The 13,464-nt window shown below is 40.1% G+C and overlaps 1 protein-coding gene across 4 annotated transcripts in view; it reads right to left on the bottom strand.

Annotated features, from left to right (window-relative positions):
* Positions 1–13,464, bottom strand: part of LOC126198707 (myrosinase 1-like) — a 225,771-nt gene that overhangs the window by 141,469 nt on the left and 70,838 nt on the right. The window lies entirely within an intron of this gene.

Below are 13,464 nucleotides of genomic sequence, written 5' to 3'. Positions count from 1 at the left end.
AAGTCCTTGAAGCGTTTAGTATCAAATTCATTGCAAACTTACAGTAGAAGTCGGTAGGGATACTACCTTATTCCAAGAGACTGAACCATTAGATAAGCAGTAAAGCTGCGAAGAATACGTTAGGAAAGAAGACTGGTTAAGTTTAGAGTCGCGTCTGAAACGACTAGTTGATTGTAGATTGACCAGAAGGGGAGACTGTACAAGAATGGGAAATGAATCCGTCAGGGACTTATTTATGGCTGGATTGCAACATTAACGTCGACCAATTTAGGGACACTGCAAAACTCAGAAATTAAACTGAGATACTCCACCCACTCCACGCCCACCCCCTCCCAAAATGCCACGAAGGGTCTGTCGACGACAATGCTTCAGAGGTGGAGTAATGTGCTGGAGACGTGACAGTACTAATTATCAAGGTTAGTATAATATGTAGAAAACAAGCTGAAACACAAAATTTGCTCCTCTGGTTTACATTAAACTCATTTTCTCATTATTGTAAATGAAGATGCCATGCTATTCAGGAGAAATTTATTCAGATTCCGAGCATTTCTTATTAATTGAAATTATCGATAAAAGAAAGCGGTAACCCACAAGAGAATGTTTTGGGATATTGCATGCTTTTGTTTTGCTTGTATTCCAACACAATAATATCAATACAGTGAGACAGAACAGTTTCTGAAGTTACATAGTTTATACTGTTGTATAATATACAGCGCCTCCTAGCTGTATAAACGGGATCGCCTGTTACCGGCTGTTGGTGCATTCTAAAACACAACGGGTAATGTTAATCCTTAGTAAATTGAACCCTAATACTATCTTCTGCCGATCCCTTTAATTACAAAATGTATAACTTAAATTAATTTTTCCGTTTCTTCAGTAGATTAAGGCTTTCTCTTCCGGGTAAGTTGATTCTTTCCAATTTCTTTTTCCTGCCTAATAAGTCAGAGTTCACGTCTTTGTCACGTTTGCTTGTGTGATAAGGAGACACTTCGGAAAAAATATAAATAGTGTTTGATAATTTATTTAGGAGTCAGCCTCGTTTGAGATCGCTGTAGCTTAGTTTTGGTTTGTACTTGTGGTGACTTATTTTAGTAAGGTGTTACGTTTCCTGTCATGGAGGTACGGCTCGTCTCGTGAATACACTATACATTTAACAGCGTGACACTATAACTCTTATGGTGACTGTTTTCGGAACGCCCTTCTTATGGACCGTCTGCAGTTAATCTAGTACCAAAACGCAACACAAGTAGCCATTTCTCAATCATCTAGCCTAGGTGTACTGGGTTATAACTGCTTTAATTTTGAATAAATTCGTCAGCAATGGCAGCAGATATCAACAGGACACGGGGCATGTAGCTGAAAAATTGTCATGATGATTTCTTCTATGGCAAAAGATTTCGGATTAGTTCCCCATTCGTATTTCCGAGAGATGAATGAGCAGGGGAAGGCAAACATGATAAAGTTATTCATTAACCAAAGAATGGATAGCCTTCCACGTGTCGGAACGTGGAAGTTCAGAAGGATAGCTAGGACATCTGCAAAAGCAAATGCAAAGGCACTATTTAGATAAGGTGGGGGTTAGTAAAGAGATAAGAGTAGAAGGATTTCCGGTACGACGAATATAGGGTAACATCAAAAGCAGCAGAGATATCAAGTTGAAATTTATATTAAATACTGAAGTCTACGGTTCGTTAGAGATGTAAATAATTTAAGATTACGGCCATAGAAGCCAAATTTTTACATCTACAAACTTATTTTTAAAACCTGCAAATGAACGTTTTATATGCATGTCAATCCTTGTGGTCCAATAGTAAAGCATGAGACAGGAAAACAAGAGATGGCGGGATTGAGTCTTGGTCTGACTACACATTTTTCTGTCTCTTTCAATCTTCGTTCTAACTTAGCCTTCACCTCTCAACGATGTTACAAGTCACGAGAAACAACCCGTGTTTCTAATTCCACGTTAAACTGCAAGTCCCGTACCCTGGCTGGATAACTAGCGTAGGTTAGGAACATCCAAGTCGTCAGAGCGGAGTCCAGTAGAAACACTCGCACCAGGCCACTGAACCACATGAAGCTATTATAATTATTCATAACTGAGTTTGTATGGCACTTTCAGGGCATGATTCCTATTTTTTGTTCGTAACCTCTAGTAGACGAAAACAAAATGCAATAAAGAGCAATATTAGCTAATCAAAACAATCGATTATAATTTTCGAAGGTAGAACTTGATGCATTTTCTTATTCCTCCCTAAATTCATGCTTGGTGAAGTGACGCAGGTGTTCGTAGTCTGATCTTTGTACCATGGCTAACATAGCCTCAAGTTGCCTGCGATCGAAATGCCAACATTGAACACCTCGTCAAAAGTGCTATATCTTTGTATGGCATGTTTTGCTAAATTGTCGGAAAACATGACGTTGGTGTACTGAATACCTGTGGGTTATAACTGCATGATTAAATATCAGGAACTTATTAACAAGAGAACATTAGTTATATTTCTCTAGTGTAGAACATGATCCATTATCTTCTAGTCCCTGAAATGGTGCTTATTCAGGTACTCTCATTAAGGCGTAGGATGAAGTTACCTGATTATTTAGCATGCTACGTGTGTAGAGTTATAGAACAACTAAGATGTGGAGTTGGCATTGTGCAAAATTAATTTGAGAGTTCACAGTCATGGCATAAGTTAAAAATTAATTTCATTCTATAAGGAGCTGGCAGTAATTCGGATTGTCTGATTGTTTGTGTCAGCTATCACTGCTTATCTGTTTATCTTAATATTTTTACCAACGTGCGTTGTGTACAATTATAGGCTTTATAACAATTTAGAAGTGGAAACAGCATTGGGCACGTAATCTAAGAGTCCACAGTCATGTTTCAGGTATAGGTTTTGACAGTTACGAGTATGTGTGTGTGTGGAGAAATAAAATTGTGATACTTGATAAGGGTAAGATGTTTTATACAGTAGTCGAGATGTGGAAATATTTAATTTGAACGTCCATTGTGCCTTAGATCAAGAGTGGTACTGACACTGGACTACATACGTTAACAAGAGGTGCATAACTTGCAAGAGAGAGAGAGAGAGAGAGAGAGAGAGAGAGATGGGTTCTGAAAAGAGGGAAGGAGGGATGGTGGGCGGGAGAGAGGGGGAGAGATGTAAAGAGAGAGGGGGGAATGAACTGCATCAATTTTAGCAAGTCAGTTAAAGCGTACGTATTTCGTAAATGGTACAATATAGGTAATTTCGTTATTTGTTTAACATGGTGTCATTTACCATAATTCAGGTGCAGGTTACATATCTCGTTTTTTAAAAAAGTGGTACTATTTATTCAGAGTGACCATGGTGGGTACATACTGAGTGGCTGTTTCATCCACATTTGTATCTAAACTTTCCATCTTCTGCATGATCTCATAGAAAGAAAGGTGTAGCTTATGACACTGGTCAAATCGCACAGTTCAAAACTGCTTTTAATTCAAGGTGGCTAATTTATTGGTGGCTAATTTATTGGACTGTGTTGTCAATCGTGCTGCAGTTCCATGTTTAAGTGCTATGTGTCAGAAATTTCATTGATAAATTGAAAATCCGAGTACCTCTTGGTGGTATTATGATACATTTGGTACATCTTCGATTAATATTGGTTTTCAACGTTTCAGTTATTTTGATAGTATCTCTTAGATACCAGTGTTAACAACATCAATACCTTTTCCTCGAATATTTCTTTGAGATTGATTGTCAATTTACACAAATGTTAATTACAGGCACGATGTGTGTTTCAAAATTAAGTGTAGACATTGCTCTTCAGTTACAAGCTGCAGCTGAGAAAGGCCACAGGCCCAACAGGTTGCCGCTCTGTCGGGAAGCGGGGATAAGTGGAAAGATGGAAAGCAAGCAGTTCTACAATTGGAGGGGAAGAAACCGAAAACAAACTTAAATAGGTTGCGAATGTAAATTAACTACCTGCTGAAGGCTCGAAGACGAGAACCACCTACATGGACATTTAGAAAAATGTTCAGAAATAATTACCATCTCACCGAACTTAATCATGGACAAGAAAATTTAGATAGATCAAGGAGAAGATGACAAAATCAGAGACAGATGACAGCTCTCACATGCTTCCTTGAAGGACTTCCAAATTTATCGTTTTGTATCTTCATGGGTGTTGTAATGGTTTTCACTGAGCAGTTTTAAAAAGTCACGATCCACATATGTGCGTCTGATATGTACTATCACTAATATTGGACGAGAGTATGAGAACATTTACAGAAATGAGCAGCTATTAAAACTAGGTACAGTGTACTAAACTGGAAAGTAGCTAGGAATATTATAGGGTTCAATATCTACCCCAGGTTTCAGTTTACGTATTTCACACATTGAAACACTACACAGGAGTAACAAATAACTAGTGTCTTGAGTTCAGCTTGGTAACGTGTTGGGTTAGAAATTTCTTACTTTATTATTGCGGGTAGCTTGTTACAGAGATTTGTACGAGCGTATATAGTTTCACACTGAATTGCACACTGTCATACAAATTGGAAATTTAAATTTTTCTGAATTTAATTTCTTGGTTGTGTGCATCAGAGTTTAAGTGGCCACATTTATTACTAGAAATACCGTAATACGATTTTGTAATCATGCCTAAGTCCTTGAAGCGTTTAGTATCAAATTCATTGCAAACTTACAGTAGAAGTCGGTAGGGATACTACCTTATTCCAAGAGACTGAACCATTAGATAAGCAGTAAAGCTGCGAAGAATACGTTAGGAAAGAAGACTGGTTAAGTTTAGAGTCGCGTCTGAAACGACTAGTTGATTGTAGATTGACCAGAAGGGGAGACTGTACAAGAATGGGAAATGAATCCGTCAGGGACTTATTTATGGCTGGATTGCAACATTAACGTCGACCAATTTAGGGACACTGCAAAACTCAGAAATTAAACTGAGATACTCCACCCACTCCACGCCCACCCCCTCCCAAAATGCCACGAAGGGTCTGTCGACGACAATGCTTCAGAGGTGGAGTAATGTGCTGGAGACGTGACAGTACTAATTATCAAGGTTAGTATAATATGTAGAAAACAAGCTGAAACACAAAATTTGCTCCTCTGGTTTACATTAAACTCATTTTCTCATTATTGTAAATGAAGATGCCATGCTATTCAGGAGAAATTTATTCAGATTCCGAGCATTTCTTATTAATTGAAATTATCGATAAAAGAAAGCGGTAACCCACAAGAGAATGTTTTGTGATATTGCATGCTTTTGTTTTGCTTGTATTCCAACACAATAATATCAATACAGTGAGACAGAACAGTTTCTGAAGTTACATAGTTTATACTGTTGTATAATATACAGCGCCTCCTAGCTGTATAAACGGGATCGCCTGTTACCGGCTGTTGGTGCATTCTAAAACACAACGGGTAATGTTAATCCTTAGTAAATTGAACCCTAATACTATCTTCTGCCGATCCCTTTAATTACAAAATGTATAACTTAAATTAATTTTTCCGTTTCTTCAGTAGATTAAGGCTTTCTCTTCCGGGTAAGTTGATTCTTTCCAATTTCTTTTTCCTGCCTAATAAGTCAGAGTTCACGTCTTTGTCACGTTTGCTTGTGTGATAAGGAGACACTTCGGAAAAAATATAAATAGTGTTTGATAATTTATTTAGGAGTCAGCCTCGTTTGAGATCGCTGTAGCTTAGTTTTGGTTTGTACTTGTGGTGACTTATTTTAGTAAGGTGTTACGTTTCCTGTCATGGAGGTACGGCTCGTCTCGTGAATACACTATACATTTAACAGCGTGACACTATAACTCTTATGGTGACTGTTTTCGGAACGCCCTTCTTATGGACCGTCTGCAGTTAATCTAGTACCAAAACGCAACACAAGTAGCCATTTCTCAATCATCTAGCCTAGGTGTACTGGGTTATAACTGCTTTAATTTTGAATAAATTCGTCAGCAATGGCAGCAGATATCAACAGGACACGGGGCATGTAGCTGAAAAATTGTCATGATGATTTCTTCTATGGCAAAAGATTTCGGATTAGTTCCCCATTCGTATTTCCGAGAGATGAATGAGCAGGGGAAGGCAAACATGATAAAGTTATTCATTAACCAAAGAATGGATAGCCTTCCACGTGTCGGAACGTGGAAGTTCAGAAGGATAGCTAGGACATCTGCAAAAGCAAATGCAAAGGCACTATTTAGATAAGGTGGGGGTTAGTAAAGAGATAAGAGTAGAAGGATTTCCGGTACGACGAATATAGGGTAACATCAAAAGCAGCAGAGATATCAAGTTGAAATTTATATTAAATACTGAAGTCTACGGTTCGTTAGAGATGTAAATAATTTAAGATTACGGCCATAGAAGCCAAATTTTTACATCTACAAACTTATTTTTAAAACCTGCAAATGAACGTTTTATATGCATGTCAATCCTTGTGGTCCAATAGTAAAGCATGAGACAGGAAAACAAGAGATGGCGGGATTGAGTCTTGGTCTGACTGCACATTTTTCTGTCTCTTTCAATCTTCGTTCTAACTTAGCCTTCACCTCTCAACGATGTTACAAGTCACGAGAAACAACCCGTGTTTCTAATTCCACGTTAAACTGCAAGTCCCGTACCCTGGCTGGATAACTAGCGTAGGTTAGGAACATCCAAGTCGTCAGAGCGGAGTCCAGTAGAAACACTCGCACCAGGCCACTGAACCACATGAAGCTATTATAATTATTCATAACTGAGTTTGTATGGCACTTTCAGGGCATGATTCCTATTTTTTGTTCGTAACCTCTAGTAGACGAAAACAAAATGCAATAAAGAGCAATATTAGCTAATCAAAACAATCGATTATAATTTTCGAAGGTAGAACTTGATGCATTTTCTTATTCCTCCCTAAATTCATGCTTGGTGAAGTGACGCAGGTGTTCGTAGTCTGATCTTTGTACCATGGCTAACATAGCCTCAAGTTGCCTGCGATCGAAATGCCAACATTGAACACCTCGTCAAAAGTGCTATATCTTTGTATGGCATGTTTTGCTAAATTGTCGGAAAACATGACGTTGGTGTACTGAATACCTGTGGGTTATAACTGCATGATTAAATATCAGGAACTTATTAACAAGAGAACATTAGTTATATTTCTCTAGTGTAGAACATGATCCATTATCTTCTAGTCCCTGAAATGGTGCTTATTCAGGTACTCTCATTAAGGCGTAGGATGAAGTTACCTGATTATTTAGCATGCTACGTGTGTAGAGTTATAGAACAACTAAGATGTGGAGTTGGCATTGTGCAAAATTAATTTGAGAGTTCACAGTCATGGCATAAGTTAAAAATTAATTTCATTCTATAAGGAGCTGGCAGTAATTCGGATTGTCTGATTGTTTGTGTCAGCTATCACTGCTTATCTGTTTATCTTAATATTTTTACCAACGTGCGTTGTGTACAATTATAGGCTTTATAACAATTTAGAAGTGGAAACAGCATTGGGCACGTAATCTAAGAGTCCACAGTCATGTTTCAGGTATAGGTTTTGACAGTTACGAGTATGTGTGTGTGTGGAGAAATAAAATTGTGATACTTGATAAGGGTAAGATGTTTTATACAGTAGTCGAGATGTGGAAATATTTAATTTGAACGTCCATTGTGCCTTAGATCAAGAGTGGTACTGACACTGGACTACATACGTTAACAAGAGGTGCATAACTTGCAAGAGAGAGAGAGAGAGAGAGAGAGAGAGAGATGGGTTCTGAAAAGAGGGAAGGAGGGATGGTGGGCGGGAGAGAGGGGGAGAGATGTAAAGAGAGAGGGGGGAATGAACTGCATCAATTTTAGCAAGTCAGTTAAAGCGTACGTATTTCGTAAATGGTACAATATAGGTAATTTCGTTATTTGTTTAACATGGTGTCATTTACCATAATTCAGGTGCAGGTTACATATCTCGTTTTTTAAAAAAGTGGTACTATTTATTCAGAGTGACCATGGTGGGTACATACTGAGTGGCTGTTTCATCCACATTTGTATCTAAACTTTCCATCTTCTGCATGATCTCATAGAAAGAAAGGTGTAGCTTATGACACTGGTCAAATCGCACAGTTCAAAACTGCTTTTAATTCAAGGTGGCTAATTTATTGGTGGCTAATTTATTGGACTGTGTTGTCAATCGTGCTGCAGTTCCATGTTTAAGTGCTATGTGTCAGAAATTTCATTGATAAATTGAAAATCCGAGTACCTCTTGGTGGTATTATGATACATTTGGTACATCTTCGATTAATATTGGTTTTCAACGTTTCAGTTATTTTGATAGTATCTCTTAGATACCAGTGTTAACAACATCAATACCTTTTCCTCGAATATTTCTTTGAGATTGATTGTCAATTTACACAAATGTTAATTACAGGCACGATGTGTGTTTCAAAATTAAGTGTAGACATTGCTCTTCAGTTACAAGCTGCAGCTGAGAAAGGCCACAGGCCCAACAGGTTGCCGCTCTGTCGGGAAGCGGGGATAAGTGGAAAGATGGAAAGCAAGCAGTTCTACAATTGGAGGGGAAGAAACCGAAAACAAACTTAAATAGGTTGCGAATGTAAATTAACTACCTGCTGAAGGCTCGAAGACGAGAACCACCTACATGGACATTTAGAAAAATGTTCAGAAATAATTACCATCTCACCGAACTTAATCATGGACAAGAAAATTTAGATAGATCAAGGAGAAGATGACAAAATCAGAGACAGATGACAGCTCTCACATGCTTCCTTGAAGGACTTCCAAATTTATCGTTTTGTATCTTCATGGGTGTTGTAATGGTTTTCACTGAGCAGTGACTTGCACGCCTTAAATTTCTAGTGTTTCTACATATGGCTACGTAATTGTCAACGACAATCCCACAAAAATCAATACATTTATCGAACAGACTGTACATAGAGTTTGACTCGCATAAAGAGCTCGAATGTGACTTGCAGAATTTCCCAAATTGTCTCATTGATGCAAAGTCCAAATGACACAGTTAAGCGAGATCTTTGGATACAACTCAAAATTAGGAGTGTTAAATGATCGTTTAACTGCAAAGTTTCAACTATGAGGGACAAATAATTACTTAGATAGAAAGTCCAAATGAAGTAACATAAATGAACACTTGGATGGTCAGTCCAAATCAACTACTTCAGACAGATTTGGATGTTCTATAAACGGCTCCCTGATTAACATAGCTTAGTGGCTTATAGAACTACGTAGAAAGTAACTCGAAGTAGTAGAGTGAAACCGAAACTAACTGGCTCTGAGGTGTGTGGCACCATAAATACCGGATGTGCGGAAGGTTAGAGGTCTCGCTTGCTTACGGACACGTGATCGGCGTAGGAAAGTATTGCGTCGTCGGTGCTTTCCTGAAGCCAGCCGGTAAACACGTTGTTCCTTTCCTAATGTCAGCGTCTGCCACGGTAGGCAATCGTCAGCCCTGGCCTTCGATAGAGCCTGAAGCCTAGGACACATTAATGGTACTTCTTCGGCGATTGATTACTTAATGTGCTCGTAACGTATATAACCTCAAGGTGTGAACTGATATCATGAAACTAGTCGTGCTCCTGTAAACAAAAAACTTTATTTGTGGTTTATGTCTGGAACATGGATTATTTAAGTAGTCGTTTCCCTCAACAGAAAACTATTTGTAATTTCTTTTTACCTGCTGCACCATCTTCTTCCCCACTGGACATTGTCAGTGGATGCACAATATTTCATCCAATCGTGTTTAGTCTAGTCGGGGTGTGTGCACCGTTGACGACGTTTATAATGTGTATCTACTCTGTGTTGTTTACCTCTCGATTCTGGGAACAGCCCAGTAAGTAATCGGAACACAATTTGAGGGTAAATTAATCTGAAGCAGTTCAAATAAGAAGGTGACAAAAGTTAAGATAGTGTGAGGTAAATGTTTGTGGGGTGCACTCAGCCTCGTGATGCCAATTGAGGAGCTACTCGACCGAATAGTAGTGGCTTGGGTCAAGAATACCATCATTACGACCCGGAGAGCGGTGTGCTGACCCCACGCCCCTCCTATCCGCACCGGCCGGAGTGGCCGAGTGGTTCTAGGTGCTACAGTCTGGAACCGCGCAACCGCTACGGTCGCAGGTTCGAATCCTGCTTCGGGCATGGATGAGTGTGGTGTCCTTAGGTTAGTTAGGTTTAAGTAGTTCTAAGTTCTAGAGGACTGATGACCTCAGAAGTTAAGTCCCATAGTGCTCAGCGCCATTTGAACCTCCTATCCGCATCCTCCACTGAGGATGACATGGCGGTCGGATGGTCCCGGTAGGCTACTCGTGGCCTGACGACGGAGTGAGGTAAATGCTGGTAAATGAGTCATAGTAATATCACAATACACGTTATGTCTATGGAGTCAACATATTGAGATCAAATTAGTTTTATACTATTCCACTGTCATTAAAACTAATCTAAGTTCAAACTGTCGTTTTGATGGATTAAGCAGCAATCAGGTGGTTTTCTTTTCTTTTGTATACCCTGTTGATCAGGGATGTAGTCTACACAGTGAATGATCGTCGTGAGAAATTCATTTATAACTACGTACTGTCTTGGAGGGAGCGGAGCAGATGGGCCTGTCTCGAGGCTGGGATGTTGTCAGGGCTGGTGACAGACGAAAGAAGGTTGGGCAACACGCCAGATATCATCGATTTCATAATACGTAATTAATGGAACATGACACACTGAACACTTAATCTCTTAGAGTTGGCTGTCTCTGGGCTTTCAAGTGCCACAGTGTCAAGGGTAGACCGTGAAGAGCTCGATAAGAGGAGAAAGCACCGCCACCAGATTGGACTGTAGTAGGTAACGACGTATTTATAGCCTTACTGGTCGCCGACTACTGCACACTACAACAGAGAACAGACGGAATGTCTAGTCATCACGTGTAAAGCCACGCCTTCAATGTTGTGTGCAGCTAATATTGCCCTCACCTATGACAAGACACAGATATTATGAGGAAAGCATTAATCCATTTACAGAACGCACGAAGAGTGGAAAATAATCACTTACACGAGTGTAATAGTGCCGTTATACAGCACACATAAAGGGCAGTGAAGTGCAAGAAGCCCAAAGGATTAATGGTTGAAGCAGCTACACTAGTTCACTTGAATTCAAATAGATTTAACGTACTACTCACAAATGCACAAATAGGTGTAGAGATCCATTACTGTTAGGTTACGCTACTGAAAATAAATTACTGAGAACAGCAAGAACCGTTACATTCCAAGAGTAACCGCTTGTCGCGATACAAAATGGAACACACATATAAAATTAGTTGTTGGAAAAGTAGAGGCCTGGCTGGAATCAATTGAACGCATCGTAAGGAAATGTATTACTCCAGGAAAGAAGCCGCTTGCACGGCAGTTGTTCCATCGGTTGTAGAGTATTGTTCGAGCGTCAATCCTCACCAAGTTGGATTAGTAGAATACATACAAGAGGTGCAAAACGAAGAGCAAGTCTTTACGTCACGTGAGCGTCTTAGTAAACCATAGTGTGAGATCCTTCAAATGGTTCAAGTGACTCTGAGCACTATGGGACTTAACATCTGAGGTCATCAGTCCCCTATAACTTAGAACTACTTAAACCTAACTAACCTAACGACATCACACACATCCATGCCCAAGACAGGATTCGAACCTGCGACCGTAACGGTCGCGCTGTTCCAGACTGAAGCGCCTAGAACCGCTGGGCCACACCGGCCGGCTGGGAGATGCTACGAGAGAGGTGGTGTTCATCACGGGGAGGTATACTTCTGAAATTCCAATAGCGTACGATTCTAGAAGTATCGGGCAAGAGATTAACTCCTCCCAAACGCACTGCGCGTAACGATCATTACAAGAAAATCATAGAAATTAGAACTCATATGACAGTTTATCATCGGTAGTAATTTCGACATATCATTCATGAAGGGAACGAATACGATTCTAACCAGAGTGTGTGAAAGAACTTGCCCTCTTCTATCGGCAGTGTACAGTAGTTCTTTGTAGGAACGAAGTGGTTCTGATGGTTGGAATAAACCACAGGTCATTCCCATTCCCAAAAAAGGCTCGTCGAACAAACACACAAAACTGTAGGTCCATATTTCTGACTTGAATCAATTGTACAGTTTTGCAACATATTTGATGTTCACATACTGTGACATATCTGGAGGCCGAAAATCTCTTCTGTAGGAACCACCATGGCCTCTGATAACAACTGTCGCGTAGGACCCAACTCACTCTGTTTGTCCACGAGGCCCAGAAAGCACTAGGTACAGGCACCGAGGTAGATGCCGTGTCCCGCAATTTCCGGAATCCTTTCCATACCGTTACATACTGCCGCCTAACGAACAAACTACTAGCGTACGGAATATCAGATCAACTGCGTGAATGGACTGATGAGTTACCAGCAAAGAGAACACAGAATGTCATTCCGAACAGAAGTAATAGTAACTTTGAGCATGCGTCACTGGAGTGGTACAGGACTGTTACTTTTCACAGCATGTGTAAATGACTTAGCAGATAACGTCGAAAGCTGCATTAGGCTTTTCACGGATGATGCTGTTGCATGTAAAGAAATCGTGACTCTAGGAAATTGTAGCGAAATTCAAAGGATCGATGCTTGGTGCAGGGGGTGGCAACTGTCAACACAACCAAATACAACGCATTGCGAATACATAGACAGAAGGACCCTTTATTACACAACTGCCGAACAATCGCTGGAAGCAAGTTACTTCCATAAAACGTCTATGAGTCTGCGTACCGAGTGATTTGAAGCACAGCGCCAACAAAAAATTAATCGCGAGTAAGCCAGATACCAAACTAAGATTCATTGGAATAGTCCTCCGGAAACGTCACCCATCAACAAAGAAAGTAGCTTACAAAACACTCCTTCGACCAATACTTCAACATTGCCTGTCTGTATGGGATCCATGCCAAACAGCACTGATAGAGAAAATCAGATCCACATAAGAGCAGCACGTTTCGTTAGCAGCACGTTTCGTTACAGGTTCATATATTAAGCACGAAGGAGTCACAGAGATGAGCAACCAACTCCGGTGGCATACTCTGCAAGAGAGACGTCCAGCATCACGATGTCGTTTATGGTTAAAGTTCCAGGGGCGTACTTTCCTAGAAACTTCAACGAATACAATACTTCCTCCTGCGTATATCTCGAGAAAAGGCCATGAGGATAACATAAGAGAGATGCGACCACACTAGGGTTCTTACATACAATCGTTCTTCACCGGAACAATTAGCGACTGGAACAAGAAGTGACAGAAACACATAAAGTACCCTCCGTCACACAACGCAAGGTGGCTTGCAGAATGTAGGTGTCATCAGAGCATAGCTGTAGAGTTTCGGTGTACATTGGTATATACCGTTGGAATACATCGGGAGTTGGACGAGGCGATACATCTCGCATGTCAACTAGGCTCGTTTCAGGTAGGTGACGG

This window comes from Schistocerca nitens, chromosome 8 (genome assembly GCF_023898315.1).
Source record: "Schistocerca nitens isolate TAMUIC-IGC-003100 chromosome 8, iqSchNite1.1, whole genome shotgun sequence".
Lineage (NCBI taxonomy): Eukaryota > Metazoa > Arthropoda > Insecta > Orthoptera > Acrididae > Schistocerca > Schistocerca nitens.
Note: the sequence above shows the minus strand (reverse complement) of the source record. Positions and strands in the feature narration are given on the sequence as shown.